Source organism: Salvelinus sp. IW2-2015, unplaced genomic scaffold (genome assembly GCF_002910315.2).
Source record: "Salvelinus sp. IW2-2015 unplaced genomic scaffold, ASM291031v2 Un_scaffold820, whole genome shotgun sequence".
NCBI classification, from domain to species: Eukaryota; Metazoa; Chordata; class Actinopteri; order Salmoniformes; family Salmonidae; genus Salvelinus; species Salvelinus sp. IW2-2015.
The window spans coordinates 87483-100742 of NW_019942622.1; the positions used below are offsets into that span (position 1 = coordinate 87483).

Genomic DNA, 13260 nt, shown 5'->3' on the forward strand with positions numbered 1-13260 from the left:
CAGAGGTATGTATGTACAGTCTTTTTTAGTCTGGTGTCAAATGAGTTGAACAGGAGAAYAGGATGAGGTTGCTTGTGGAGGGAGAGCAGTGTGGGTGGTGGGTAGAACAGCTGCAGGGACGGMGATTGGTTGCTCTGGCTCATCACTTCTTGAKTAAAAGAAAGATAGATTTAGAAATGATTTCAACCTTGCCATAGTTCAACAGCTYAAAAGCCTTCACTAACGTACTCCCAGAGATAGCAAGACATTTAGTATTTACTGAATGAAGTAGCCTCTCCATCCCCATTCACAATTTCATTCATCGATTACACAAATRATACTATAGCACATTCAATTACATTATTATTGTAGAATAGGCTGCTCCTCRATCTACCTTGTACAATACCATAATCATTGAATGAAGTAGCGTACCCATACACATTTACAATTTAATTTAATACTAGCCCATAGACTTACATTATTGTAGAATAGGCTACTCTGTTATCCACACTATATTAAGATATCGTTATGATTTCATTTGTCTTGTCAGGCATGATTTTAAGGTCTTCGATCGAAATTATATGTTGTACCTCGTTCCCTTCTTCAGTGAAAAGTAGTTATGCATCCCCCATTCAATTCTGTTRGAATAAATCCATAGCTCCAGCACACAGTGGTATGTTGGGATAGTGTATTACAATGTAAAATATGTATATATCCTATAGCCACATGTGTGTATATTTTAATTTACAATTTCATTCATCCATGAAAAAAATWATACTAGCACATCAAATTACTGTCACGCTCGTCATTATGAATGGACCAAGGTGCAGCGTGGTAGGCGTACATTTTCCTTTATTAAATGAATACCGAACAAAAACAACAGAATACCAAACGAAACGTGAAGCTAAATAATAGTGCTGACATGCAACTATCCATAGACAAGATCCCARAAAGCACAAAGGGGAAATGGCTGCCTAAATATGATCCCCAATCAGAGACAACGATAAACAGCTGCCTCTGATTGGGAACCATAACAGGCCAACATCGACATATAAACGCCTAGATGACCCACCCTAAATCACACCCCGACCTAACCAACATAGAGAATAAAAGCTCTCTATGGTCAGGGCGTGACAACTACGTTATTTTTGTACACTAGTCTACTCCACTATCGACATAGTAAAATATATTGCCTATGTGCTTTCAACAATACGCCGAAAGAATACAACTRGTTGTAGACAAAAAGTTAGTATTTTCAAATCAACCAAATTTGCCTTAGCAACACAGGAGGGCTAAATATTTCCTAGTGATATCACAACTTAAATATAACCTGCTTACTCCTCAGTCGGATCAAGGACATCTTGGTAATTCTTTTCATCGTCTCTAAGGAAACTATCTTGGCCAGACACTCTCGAAAATCGAGTGCACGGACCCCCTGGGAAAGCCTATGAACTCTACTCGACTGAAAGCCACAGACCCAACTCTTATTGGTTGTCTGATGTAGGCTACTGGGAGCTGGTAACAACACAGTCTGTGATTGGCTAACAATATTTAGATCTGTATACAGCGAGATAAGACAACATACCATGCCATGAGTTGTTGAGGGAAAGACAGATTACCTATAGATTGGACATAATCTTTTCTAGGCCATTAGCTATAACAGGAAATACACAAGCCCTAGCTCAAGGTGGCTACTTTGGCATGTCGGCGTGCACAGGAAAAACATTAAGTTTCTAACATTTATGGTTTAATACATTTAAATATAAACTATGCACCTTGTGACTTTCATTAACACGCAGGCGTCACGCAGACGTTAGTAAGGCGTTGGTATCATGTCATGTCAGTCAGACGTTCAATGGTAGGCGACAGCCACACGGTGGTGCAGTTGTCTAGGCTTAATTCTGGCACATATCATCCCCCACAGATGAGCCATGCAATGATTTACATCCAGACCTACAGTATGTCAGGCCTGAATTCGCCATGCCAAAAGTATTTCCCCAGCTGCATGAACAATGAGGATATTTACTGCGATTTCGCACTGTGATTACATTGTGAAAGATGTCTTCAATCATCACACATTTTATCACACATGGGATGGAAATTATAGACATTTGATGTTCAGTCAATTTTAATGGGTACTGCAAGTGCGTTGTCTAATGTGAAAACACTGTAATGTACTGTCGCATATTACATTCAAAGGGCAATTTTGAAACATGTATCGTAAATGTTTTGCTATTGGATGAACTGGTTGTTAAAATAACTAAATTGAGACGATATCATTATTTTGTGTTTTTCTMATTTAACCAATGTACTCATTATATTTCACAGTTAACGTATATTTTGGATCAATGGTTGTGTGGTGAAAGACGTCTACAAACAAAAAGAATGCACAATGAAAGGCACAATATGTATGACTAGCTGCGTTACAAGTGTTACCAGTTTGTAGTTTTGTACTACTAAAATTCACCACATACTTGTGAAAATAGTACCAAAGCAATACCAAAAAAAAACGGTAATAAAGACAGACAATAAATTACTAAAATAGTGCGCCTGTTGAATAATGAGCACAGAAAGTTAGCAAAATGTCTCGGCAATAAGTGATCCAACTTGAGTGTTTATTCCCATTTATTGAATGTCTGTGTTCTATAATGACCATAATTTCTTTGCCAATATATTTTTAATAAAAGTTATAAGGAATGGAAAATCAAATCAAAGTTTATTTGTCACGTGCGCCGAATACAAGAGGTGTAGACCTTACAGTGAAATGCTGACTTACAGGCTCTAACCAATAGTGCAAAAAAAAAGGTATTAGGTGAACAATAGGTAAAGAAATAAAACAACAGTAAAAAGACAGGCTATAAACAGTAGCGAGGCTACAAACAGACACCGGTTTGTCAGGCTGATTAAGGTGGTATGTACATGTAGATATGGTTGAAGTGACTATGCATATATGAGGAACAAAGAGTAGCAGTAGCGTAAAAGAGGGGTTGGCGGGTGGCGGGACACAATGCAGATAGCCCGGTTAGCCAATGTGCGGGAGCACTGGTTGGTCGGCCCAATTGAGGTAGTATGTACATGAATGTATAGTTAGTGACTTTGCATATATGATAAACAGAGAGTAGCAGCAGCGTAAAAAGAGGAGTTGGGGGGGGGGGCTCACAATGCAAATAGTCCGGGTAGCCATTTGATTACCTGTTCAGGAGTCTTATGGCTTGGGGCTAAAAACTGTTGAGAAGCCTTTTTGTCCTAGACTTGGCACTGAATAGAAAAGGGTGAACAATGGAAAAGGGTGTAGCTAGTTCTATTCTATTGTGTTATTGTATTCGGTGTTACTAATAATAAGTTTTCCCTCCGCATGCCTTCATGCTCCTCCACACCACTGATGTCAACAATGTGGAGCTGTCAGTGTTGAGGCGCGTTGTAGCTTCAAGGGTGTGCGCGCTCTCGACACAGCAGGAAATATGGCGGCGCTCATGACTCTCACCCAGGTAACTCCAAATACGTACTTTCCAGATGTCTTTGCTATGGTTAAATGGTGTACATTAGCTAGTTATTCACAAATCTTGAAAGTGATTGAATTATATGGTAGCCACCAGGCGAGAAGTCAAAGATTGACGCATGTCCCCTTGTTAGCTATCTAGCTAGCTGCTAGCATTTTCGCTAACAACAGGAAAGAAGCCGACAATGTAGCTCAGTTGGTGTAGCTAAATGATTGCTATCTAGCTGTAGCTATATTTTCCTAATATCATGAATCCCATTGACAATCAATGTTCACTATCGTAGTTGTGTCAGTAACACTGTCACTGTCAAACAATTAGCTACTATTCTATTTGAAGTTAGCTTGCAGCCAAGTCACCAAAAGTTGAACTGCTAGCTGTTATCCAGTGTTTGTTAGCTCAGCTGTAATTTCCTTGTTTATCTTCCTAATCGTCACTGTTCACACTGTTTCTTATGGCTTTTGACTTGCTTATCTTTATTGCAAGTCATGTGGGTTGCTCCAGTTAGAGATGATCATGGCAGACTTGAAACCACTTCATACTGACAGTGACACAGATTTAGACACTGTTGATTCGCTGTAACTTCACCTGTGACAACATAGGCTACATCTTTCAAGTCTTCCCAAAATGTGTTGAATGTAAGTAGACTAAAATGTGTAAGTAAACGTGCTATTTACAAAAATAATCTACATCTCCCCTAACGTTTCTTGATTTCTCTGCAGTTATCGAGTGGAAACCCAGTTTACGAAGTCTACTACAGACAGGTGAATGAATGATCATTTGTGCCATTCATGTTTTGTTTGTTACGCCTAAAATGTTGTCAATCTATTTGGTATGTCTCTACATAAGCTATAGCCACTCTGCTCCTTCGTTCTACAATGCATTACATTGCAGTTCTAATTAGGGATGTGACAAATGGACAATCTTGCTTAAGGTTTAAACGGCCATTTAAAAACAAWCGTTTTTCCGTTTAAACGATAAGAAAACATCATACAATTCCACATCAATTTACAATGCAGAATAAGGGCGCTATTACATATGTATGACCGCTAGGGCAAGATTAATGAAGTTATATCTACCGCAACCCTTTACAGATAGAACGCAGCTACAGTATAACATGTCGATAGTGACAATTGATAACTTTTCAGACAATTAAAAAAAGTGCCACATTAGGTCTGTACCTTTGCGCGCCGCAGCTCGATATTATTTGGTTGACGGTGCTGATTGAGTCCCACTTCAGAGGCGACATTCCTTTACAGACAAGTACAGCATCCGTTCATATCACCAGACAATGTTTCGTGTCGGCATTTGAAACCCCGCAGTGTAGCCTACCCTAACAGACAATCAAACATGCCGTAGCGGAGACGCTTTCAAGGGGCTACAACCCAATACGTCTGAAAAGCGTAATCGATACTACTGTAATTTCATATGAGACCAAAACTAAGAGTAGGCCCTCTAAGACAACAGACTTGCATCATTAGCGAAGATACCGAGCAGGCAGGCCAGGGAGAGGGAGACAGAAGCGTGCTGTTTTGGTAATCGTCATCTTTTTGTTTTGTCATGCGTTGCATGTCAGTTAAGAACAAATTCTTATTTTCAATGACGGGGCAGAACGACAGATTTGTCAGCTCAGGGATTTGAACTTTCAACCTTTCGGTTACTAGTCCAACACTCTAACCACTAGGCTACGCTGCCAACCCAAATTCCCAAGTAGTTTACGTTTTTGGCTCTTCTCTGGTTTTATTTGAATTGCACAACTTCCCCAGGCCTTTCCAGCCTATTGGCTATAACACAGAAAATGATGTATTGTTATAACTGAACTGTGATTTATAATTAAGTGGGGGAAAATACATGGTTTTTCGGTTAGGGATTTTTTTTAACGCTAAGGATCCCAATGTTTAAACTTTTACACCCGTAAGTGTTGCAGTTCCAATGCAGAGTGGCTGTATACAGGGCTAATGAGTGTAGTGGCTGTATACAGGGCTAATGAGCAGAGTGGCTGTATACAGGGCTAATGAGCAGATGCTGTTCAACAGGGCTAATGACGTAGTGGCTGTATACAGGCTAATGAGCAGAGTGGCTGTATACAGGGCTAATGAGCGAGAGTGGCTGTATACAGGGCTATGAGCGGAGTGGCTGTATACAGGGCTAATGACGCAGAGTGGTGTGATACAGGGCTAATGAGCGGAGTGGCTGTATACAGGGCTAATGAGCGAGTGGCTGTATACAGGGCTAATGAGCAGAGTGGCTGTATACAGGGCTAAGTGCAGAGTGGCTGTATACAGGGCTAATGTTGCAGAGTGGCTGTATACAGGGCTAATGAGCAGAGTGGCTGTTATACAGGGCTATGAGCAGGATGGCTGTATACAGGGCTAATGAGCAGAGTGGCTGTATACAGGCTAATGAGCGGAGATGGCTGTATACAGGGCTAATGAGCAGAGTGGCTGTATACAGGGCTAATGAGCAGAGTGGCTGTATACAGGGCTAATGAGCGAGTGGCTGTATACAGGGCTAATGACGAGAGTGGCTGTATACAGGGCTAATGAGCGGAGTGCTGTATACAGGGCTAATGAGCAGAGTGGCTGTATACAGGGCTAATGTTGCAGAGTGGCTGTATACAGGGCTAAGTGAGCGAGTGGCTGTATACAGGGCTAATGAGCGGAGTGGCTGTTCAGGTAGAGGAGGCTGTATACAGGCTAATGACGAGGGCTGTACAGGTAATGTGCAGAGTGGCTGTATACAGGGCTAATGAGCAGATGGCTGTATACAGGGCTAATGAGCAGATGTGGGCTGTATACAGGGCTAATGAGCAGAGTGGCTGTATACAGGGCTAATGAGCAGAGTGGCTGTATACAGGGCTAATGAGCAGAGTGGCTGTATACAGGGCTAATGAGCAGAGTGGCTGTATACAGGGCTAATGAGCAGAGTGGCTGTATACAGGGCTAATGAGCAGAGTGGCTGTATACAGGGCTAATGAGCAGAGGCTTATACAGGCTAATGAGCAGAGTGGCTGTATACAGGGCTAATGAGCAGAGAGGCTGTATACAGGGCTAATGTTGCAGAGTGCTGTATACAGGGCTAAGAGCAGAGTGGCTGTATACAGGGCTAATGAGCAGAGGTGGCTGTATACAGGGCTAATGAGCAGAGTGGCTGTATACAGGGCTAATGAGCAGAGTGGCTGTATACAGGGCTAATGAGGCAGAGTGGGCTGTATACAGGGCTAATGAGCAGAGATGGCTGTATACAGGGCTAATGAGCAGAGTGGCTGTATAGCACAGGGCTAATGAGCAGAGTGGCTGTATACAGGGCTAATGAGCCAGAGTGGCTGTATACGGGCTAATGAGCAGAGTGGCTGTATACAGGGCTAATGAGGCAGAGTGGCTTGTATTACAGGGCTAATTTGCAGAGTGGCTGTATACAAGGGCTAATGAGCAGAGTGGCTGTATTACAGGGCTAATGAGCAGAGTGGCTGTATACGGGCTAATGAGGCAGAGTGGCTGTATACAGGGCTAATGAGCAGAGTGGCTGTATACAGGGCTAATGAGCAGAGTGGCTGTATACAGGGCTATGAGCAGAGTGGCTGTATCTGGGCTAATGAGCAGAGTGGCTGTATACAGGCTAATGAGCAGAGTGGCTGTATACAGGGCTAATGAGCAGAGTGGCTGTATACAGGGCTAATGAGCAGAGTTGCTGTATACAGGGCTAATGAGCAGAGTGGCTGTATACAGGGCTAATGAGCGAGTGCGTTATACAGGGCTAATGAGCGAGAGGCTGTATACAGGGCTAATGAGCAGAGGCTGTATACAGGGCTAATGAGCAGAGTGGCTGTATACAGGGCTAATGAGCAGATGGCCGTATACAGGGCTAATGAGCAGAGTGGCTGTATACAGGGCTAATGAGCGAGTGGCTGTATACAGGCTAATGAGCCGGAGTGGCTGTATACAGGGCTAATGAGCAGAGTGGCTGTATACAGGGCTAATGAGCAGAGTGGCTGTATAAGGGCTAATGAGCAGAGTGGCTGTATACAGGGCTAATGGCAGAGTGCTGTATACGGGCTAATGAGCAGAGTGGCTGTATACAGGCTAATGAGCAGAGTGGCTGTAATACAGGGCTAATGTTGCAGAGTGGCTGTATACAGGCTAATGAGCAGAGTGGCTGTATTCAGGGCTAATGAGCAGGTGGCTGTATACAGGGCTAATGTTGCAGAGTGGCTGTATACAGGGCTATATGAGCAGAGTGGCTGTATACAGGGCTAATGAGCAGAGTGGGCTGTATACAGGGCTAATGAGCAGAGTGGCTGTATACAGGGCTAATGTTGCAGAGTGGTGGTATACAGGGTAATGAGCAGAGTGGCTGTATTACAGGCTAATGAGGGCAGGAGTGGCTGTATACAGGGCTAATGAGCAGAGTGGCTGTATACAGGGCTAATGAGCAGAGTGTGGCTGTATACAGGGCTAATGGAGCAGAGTGGCTGTATACAGGCTAATGAGCAGAGTGGCTGTATACAGGGTAATGAGCGAGTGGCTGTATAGAGCTAATGAGCGAAGTGGCTGTATACAGGGCTAATGAGCAGAGTGGCTGTATTAAGGGGGCTAATGAAGCAGAGTGGCTGTATACAGGGCTAATGAGCAGAGTGGCTGTATACAGGGCTAATGAGCAGAGTGGCTGTATACAGGGCTAATGTTGCAGAGTGGCTGTATCCAGAAGCACAACCAGCTGATTACATTGCCTCCATTCCATTCCCCCATTGAAGGTGGATCTGGGAGACACTGGGACAGTAGGAGCTGCAGATGCTGCTCAGTTCCTGAAGAAATCAGGCCTTTCAGACAGTACCTTAGGAAAAGTGAGTAGCAGACACACACACACACACACACACACACACACACACACGCTCAGTAAACTACACACACACACACACACCACGCTCAGTAAACTACACACTTCTAGACAAATCCAAGACTCCAACTACATACAGGACAGTTACATCATATTATTTGACTATTTTCAGATCTGGGATTTGGCCGATCCAGAAAGGAGGGGCTTCTTGGACAAACGGGTAAATAAAATGAACCTCTTATTACTTCTTACTACCAATTACTGAATGATTTCCCACATGAACCACTGAGCAGTTCCTCTGTTCCTCCCAGGGTTTCTTTGTAGCGTTGAGGTTGGTGGCTTCAGCTCAGGGTGGCAACGACATCAGTCTCAACAACCTCAACCAGACTCTAGCAGCACCCAAGTTTGTGAGTGATACTTTACTTACTTACCACCAACTATATTGTCCTCGTAGGGAACATGTGGTTGCAGTATCATATGTATTGTTATGTTTTAAAACAAAAGTAGAAACTTGCACTTGATCTTCTCAATCATTTCAGCAATGAAAACAAGATGAATGGGTTAGCCAGCTAACCTGCCTAAATATTCTGAAATAACTTTGTTTTAGAAGGTTAAGCTTTAAATAGGAATGGTCTAATTGACTCAACAACCAAAAAAACACTTTTAACACGGAACCCAAAACCGGCTGCGCGTGTGCGCCATAGTGCATTCATTTATTTTGTCCCCCCCACACCAAACACGATCACGACACGCAGGTTAAAATATCAAAACAAACTCTGAACCAATTACATTAATTTGGGGACAGGTCGAAAAAATTAACCATGTATGGCAATTTAGCTAGTTAGCTTGCACTTGCTAGCTAATTTGTCCTATTTAGCTAGCTTGCTGTTGCTAGCTAATTTGTCCTGGGATATAAACATTGAGTTATTTTACCTGAAATGCACAAGGTCCTCTACTCCGACAATTAATCCACCTATAAAACGGTCAACCGAATCGTTTCTAGTCATCTCTCCTCTTTCCAGGCTATTTCATCTTGGAACTTATATGGTGATCGGCATCTAAACTTTCATAGTATTTCCACGACGACCGGCAACAAAGCTCGTCTTTCAATCACCCACGTGGGTATAACCAATGAGGAGATGGCACGTGGGTACCTGCTTCTATAAACCAATGAGGAGATGGGAGAGGCAGGACTTGCAGCGCGATCTGCGTCAGGAATAGGAATTACTTCTATTTTAGCCCTTGGCAACGCAGACGCTCGCGAGCAGTGTGGGTGCAATAATTGAATAACATAGATTTGCACGAGACGCGAGCGGTGTAGTCAGGGTATAAGTTTAGCTTTCTTAAAAATCAACAGTTATTTCTGGTTCTTTATTAAAGTTAGCTTGCGTTGATACCCCTCTGTGATCTAATCTTCATTGGGGTAATCTCAGGCATCATATCAGTTGAGAACTACAGTGGTCTTTATTGAAACCATCTAAGTTGTATTTGTATTGTTGCAGAGAGACACAAATACTCCGTTGCTCAGCACACCGCTGAGTACATCTTCATCTGATTCCCACTGGGCTGTAAGGGTGAGCATTCATACCTGTTGTACGTAGAAATTAATCAATCAATCAATGATAGATACACAGTGCCTTCAGAAGCATTCATATCCTTTAGCTTCTTCCACATTTTGTTGTGTTACAGCCTGAATTCAAAATGGATTCCCCAGCTAGCTGGGTAATGATGACAAAATTAAAACATGTTTTTAGATTTTTTTGGGTTGAAAATGAAATACAGAAATATCTCATTTACATACACTGTAAGTATTCACACACCTGAGTCAAGACGTCTTAGAATCAATCACCTTTGGCAGCGATTACAGCTGTGAGTCATTCTGGGTAAGTCTGTAAGAGGTTTTGCACACCTGCATTGTAAACATCTTGCCCAGTATTCTTTTCAAAATTCTTCAAGCTCTGTCAAATTGGATATTGATCATTGCTAGACAACCATTTTCAAGTCTTTCCATAGATTCTCAGGCAGATTTAAGTCAAACCTGTCCACTGTCTTCTTGGTAAGAAACTCCAGTGTAGATTTGGCCTTGTMTTTTAGGTTATTATCCTGCTGAAAGGTGAATTCAACTCCCAGTGTCTGGTGGAAAGCAGACTGAACCAGGTTTTACGGTCATGAAAATCCTGGATAAGTCATGGATTTTTCTTATTGTGTTTACCATGCCTGGAAAAGTTTAGGAAAATTATAAAATCAGGAAAGTAATGGAAATTAATTTCTGTTAATGTAATTTATTTAGGCACAGTTTTAAAATAGTTTAATCAATCAAATAAAAATCAACATCAGCCAGGATCGGAGTGTCACTGCACGCATCTCCTGCGTGTATGTGAGACAAGTGAGCAGTTGTTCAAGGAGAGTCAGAATTTGCAGCAGCAGGTAGGCCTAGCCTATTAAATATGATAGGGAACAGACTAATAGCCTGGTAGCCATTTCAAACCATAGCGTGTACCCTCTAGTTGACTGTTTAACTATTATTAGCATGTATTCATCATTCTTCTTTCCACCAACACTTGTGAACACTATTATTGCACACAGAGTGAGTCCATGCAACTTATTATGTGACTTGTTAAGCACATTTTTACTCCTGACCGTATTTAGGTTTGCTATAACAAATGGGTTGAATACTTATTGACTCAAGACATTTCAGCTTTTCATTTTTAAATAATTTGCAAAGAAATTTTTAAAACATGATTCCATTTTGACATTATGTGCTATTATGTGTAGGCCAGTATTGTTTTACATTTTAATTCAGGCTGTAACACAATAAAATGTGGTAAAAGCCCAGGGGTATGAATAATGTTTGAAGTCATTGTTTGTAGAACACAACTTTTGTTAACAATTGACCTATACATGTTTGACAATGTATTCTTTTCATGTTGGAGAAATGCAGTGAGCTTAAATCCACAAAGTGATGACCAGAATTATGATGATTATAAACAGGCATAAGTCAACACTGCACCATTGGTAGATGGGCCCTCTGAGCTTCTCTTCCAATGGGTTTTGAGAAGGAGGCGAGGAGTAACCCCATGTAACATCTTTCCCTGTGTCTCTTTCCCTGTGTCTCTTTCCCTGTGTCTCTTTCCCTGTGTCTCTTTCCATGTCTCTTTCCCTGTCTCCCTCCCTGTATCCCTCTCTCCCTGTCTCTCCCTCTCTCCATGTCTCTCCCTCTCTCCCTGTCTTTCTCTTTCCCTGTCTTTCTCTTTCCCTGTCTTTTCTTCTTTCTGTCTCTCTTCTCCTGTTTCTCTTTCTCCCTGTTTCTCTTTCTCCGTTCTCTTTCTCCCTGTTTCTCTCTCTCCTCCTGTTTCTCTCTCTCCCTGTCTCTTCTCCCTGTCTCTCTGTCTCTCCCTGTCTCTCTGTCTCTCCCTGTCTCTCTCGTTTCCCTTCTCTCTTTTCTCTGTCTCTGTCTCTTTCCCTGTCTCTCGCTCTTTCCCTGTCTCTCTTTCCCTGTCTTGCCTTTCCTCCAGTCTGATGAGAAAAGGAAGTTTGATGGCATCTTTGAAAGTCTTCTACCAGTCAATGGTCTTTTGTCTGGAGACCAAGTCAAACCTGTCCTGATCAACTCCAAACTACCCCTGGATGTGTTAGGAAGGGTAAGCACATGACAAGGTCCTGTCCAGAAACAATCCCTACCCCCTAGCCCCTACCCCACCCCCTACCCTCTAGCCACTTCGTTGGATAGGTATGTGGTAACAGTGGGAAAGCTGGAGCTACTACTATGTGTTCCCGTATACTAAGAAGTTAGCTATAACAGATATTTTGACAGTTTCGTCATATTTTAGTTATATTCTGTTCCGTAGATTTGGGACCTCGGTGACGTGGATAAAGATGGACACTTGGACAGAGAGGAGTTTTCAGTGGTAAGTTGATTGTCTTGTATCTTGAGCTCATTGAGTTAAGACGCATTTCTGAAGAGGCCAATTAGCCTGCTTACACCTTGCATTAACATGTGGTTTTCGACATCCTTTCATGACAATCCAATCACTAAGACACACCTATGCAAGGTATAAATGGGGCGAATGACGTTTGCTGTTTTCTCCATTCCCCTCCAGGCCATGCACCTGGTGTACAGGGCTATGGAAAAGGAGCCTGTCCCTTCTGTCCTGCCCTCCTCCCTCATCCCTCCATCCAAGAGGAAGAAGTCTGCGGGGGCTCTGCCTGGCGCCGTCTCCGTCCTGCCTCCCTTGTCTGCCCTGTCAGGCCTGTCTGGTCTGTCTCGGACAGCCAGCTCTCCTCCCCTGCCCGGCGCTGTAGCGGCTCTGTCTGGTCTGTCTGGTCTGTCTCGGACAACAAACTCTCCTCCTCTCAAAGACACCCTACACTCCACCCCATCTCACGGAAGCTTCACCTCCATCAACAGCACTGGCAGTCTCTCTCCTAAACACTCGTTCAAAGCCCCCTCACAGGTACAGTATAGAGTACAGTATAGAGCCTTTTCAATCCACACCCTGCCTGGTGAATGGGTAGGAATGCTATTACTCTGTCACATCTGTGTCTCAATTGACACACTATTCCCTAATCCCTATGTAGTGCACTCTTTTTGACGAGAACCCTATGCGGTTGTGAGATTTTACGAGTTTCGCCTTTAATGTTATTGCAGACTGTCCTTGATTCCCTCTATGCATTTGACTAGCACATTGAGAAGGCATTAGGGTTCATCCTCAGACTGTCGGGGGGGGGTAAAGCATCTCAGAAAGTGTAGGAGGCGGCTGTGCTTTTCTTAGTAAAGCCAGGGCACCGTTCAGTTTTCCTCCCTGTTCCTGAGAAAGTCTGTTAACCCTAACTCTTCACCTACTGGTTCATCTGTCATAAACCCTAACTCTTCACCCACTGGTTCATCTGTCATAAACCCTAACTCTTCACCTACTGGTTCATCTGTCATAAACCCTAACTCTTCACC

At 43.0% G+C, this 13260-nt stretch overlaps 1 pseudogene; it reads left to right on the forward strand.

Moving 5' to 3' along the window:
- The first annotated feature begins 2969 nt into the window (after nt 1-2969).
- Nucleotides 2970-13260, forward strand: part of LOC112068992 (epidermal growth factor receptor substrate 15-like 1) — a 68999-nt pseudogene continuing 58708 nt past the window's right edge.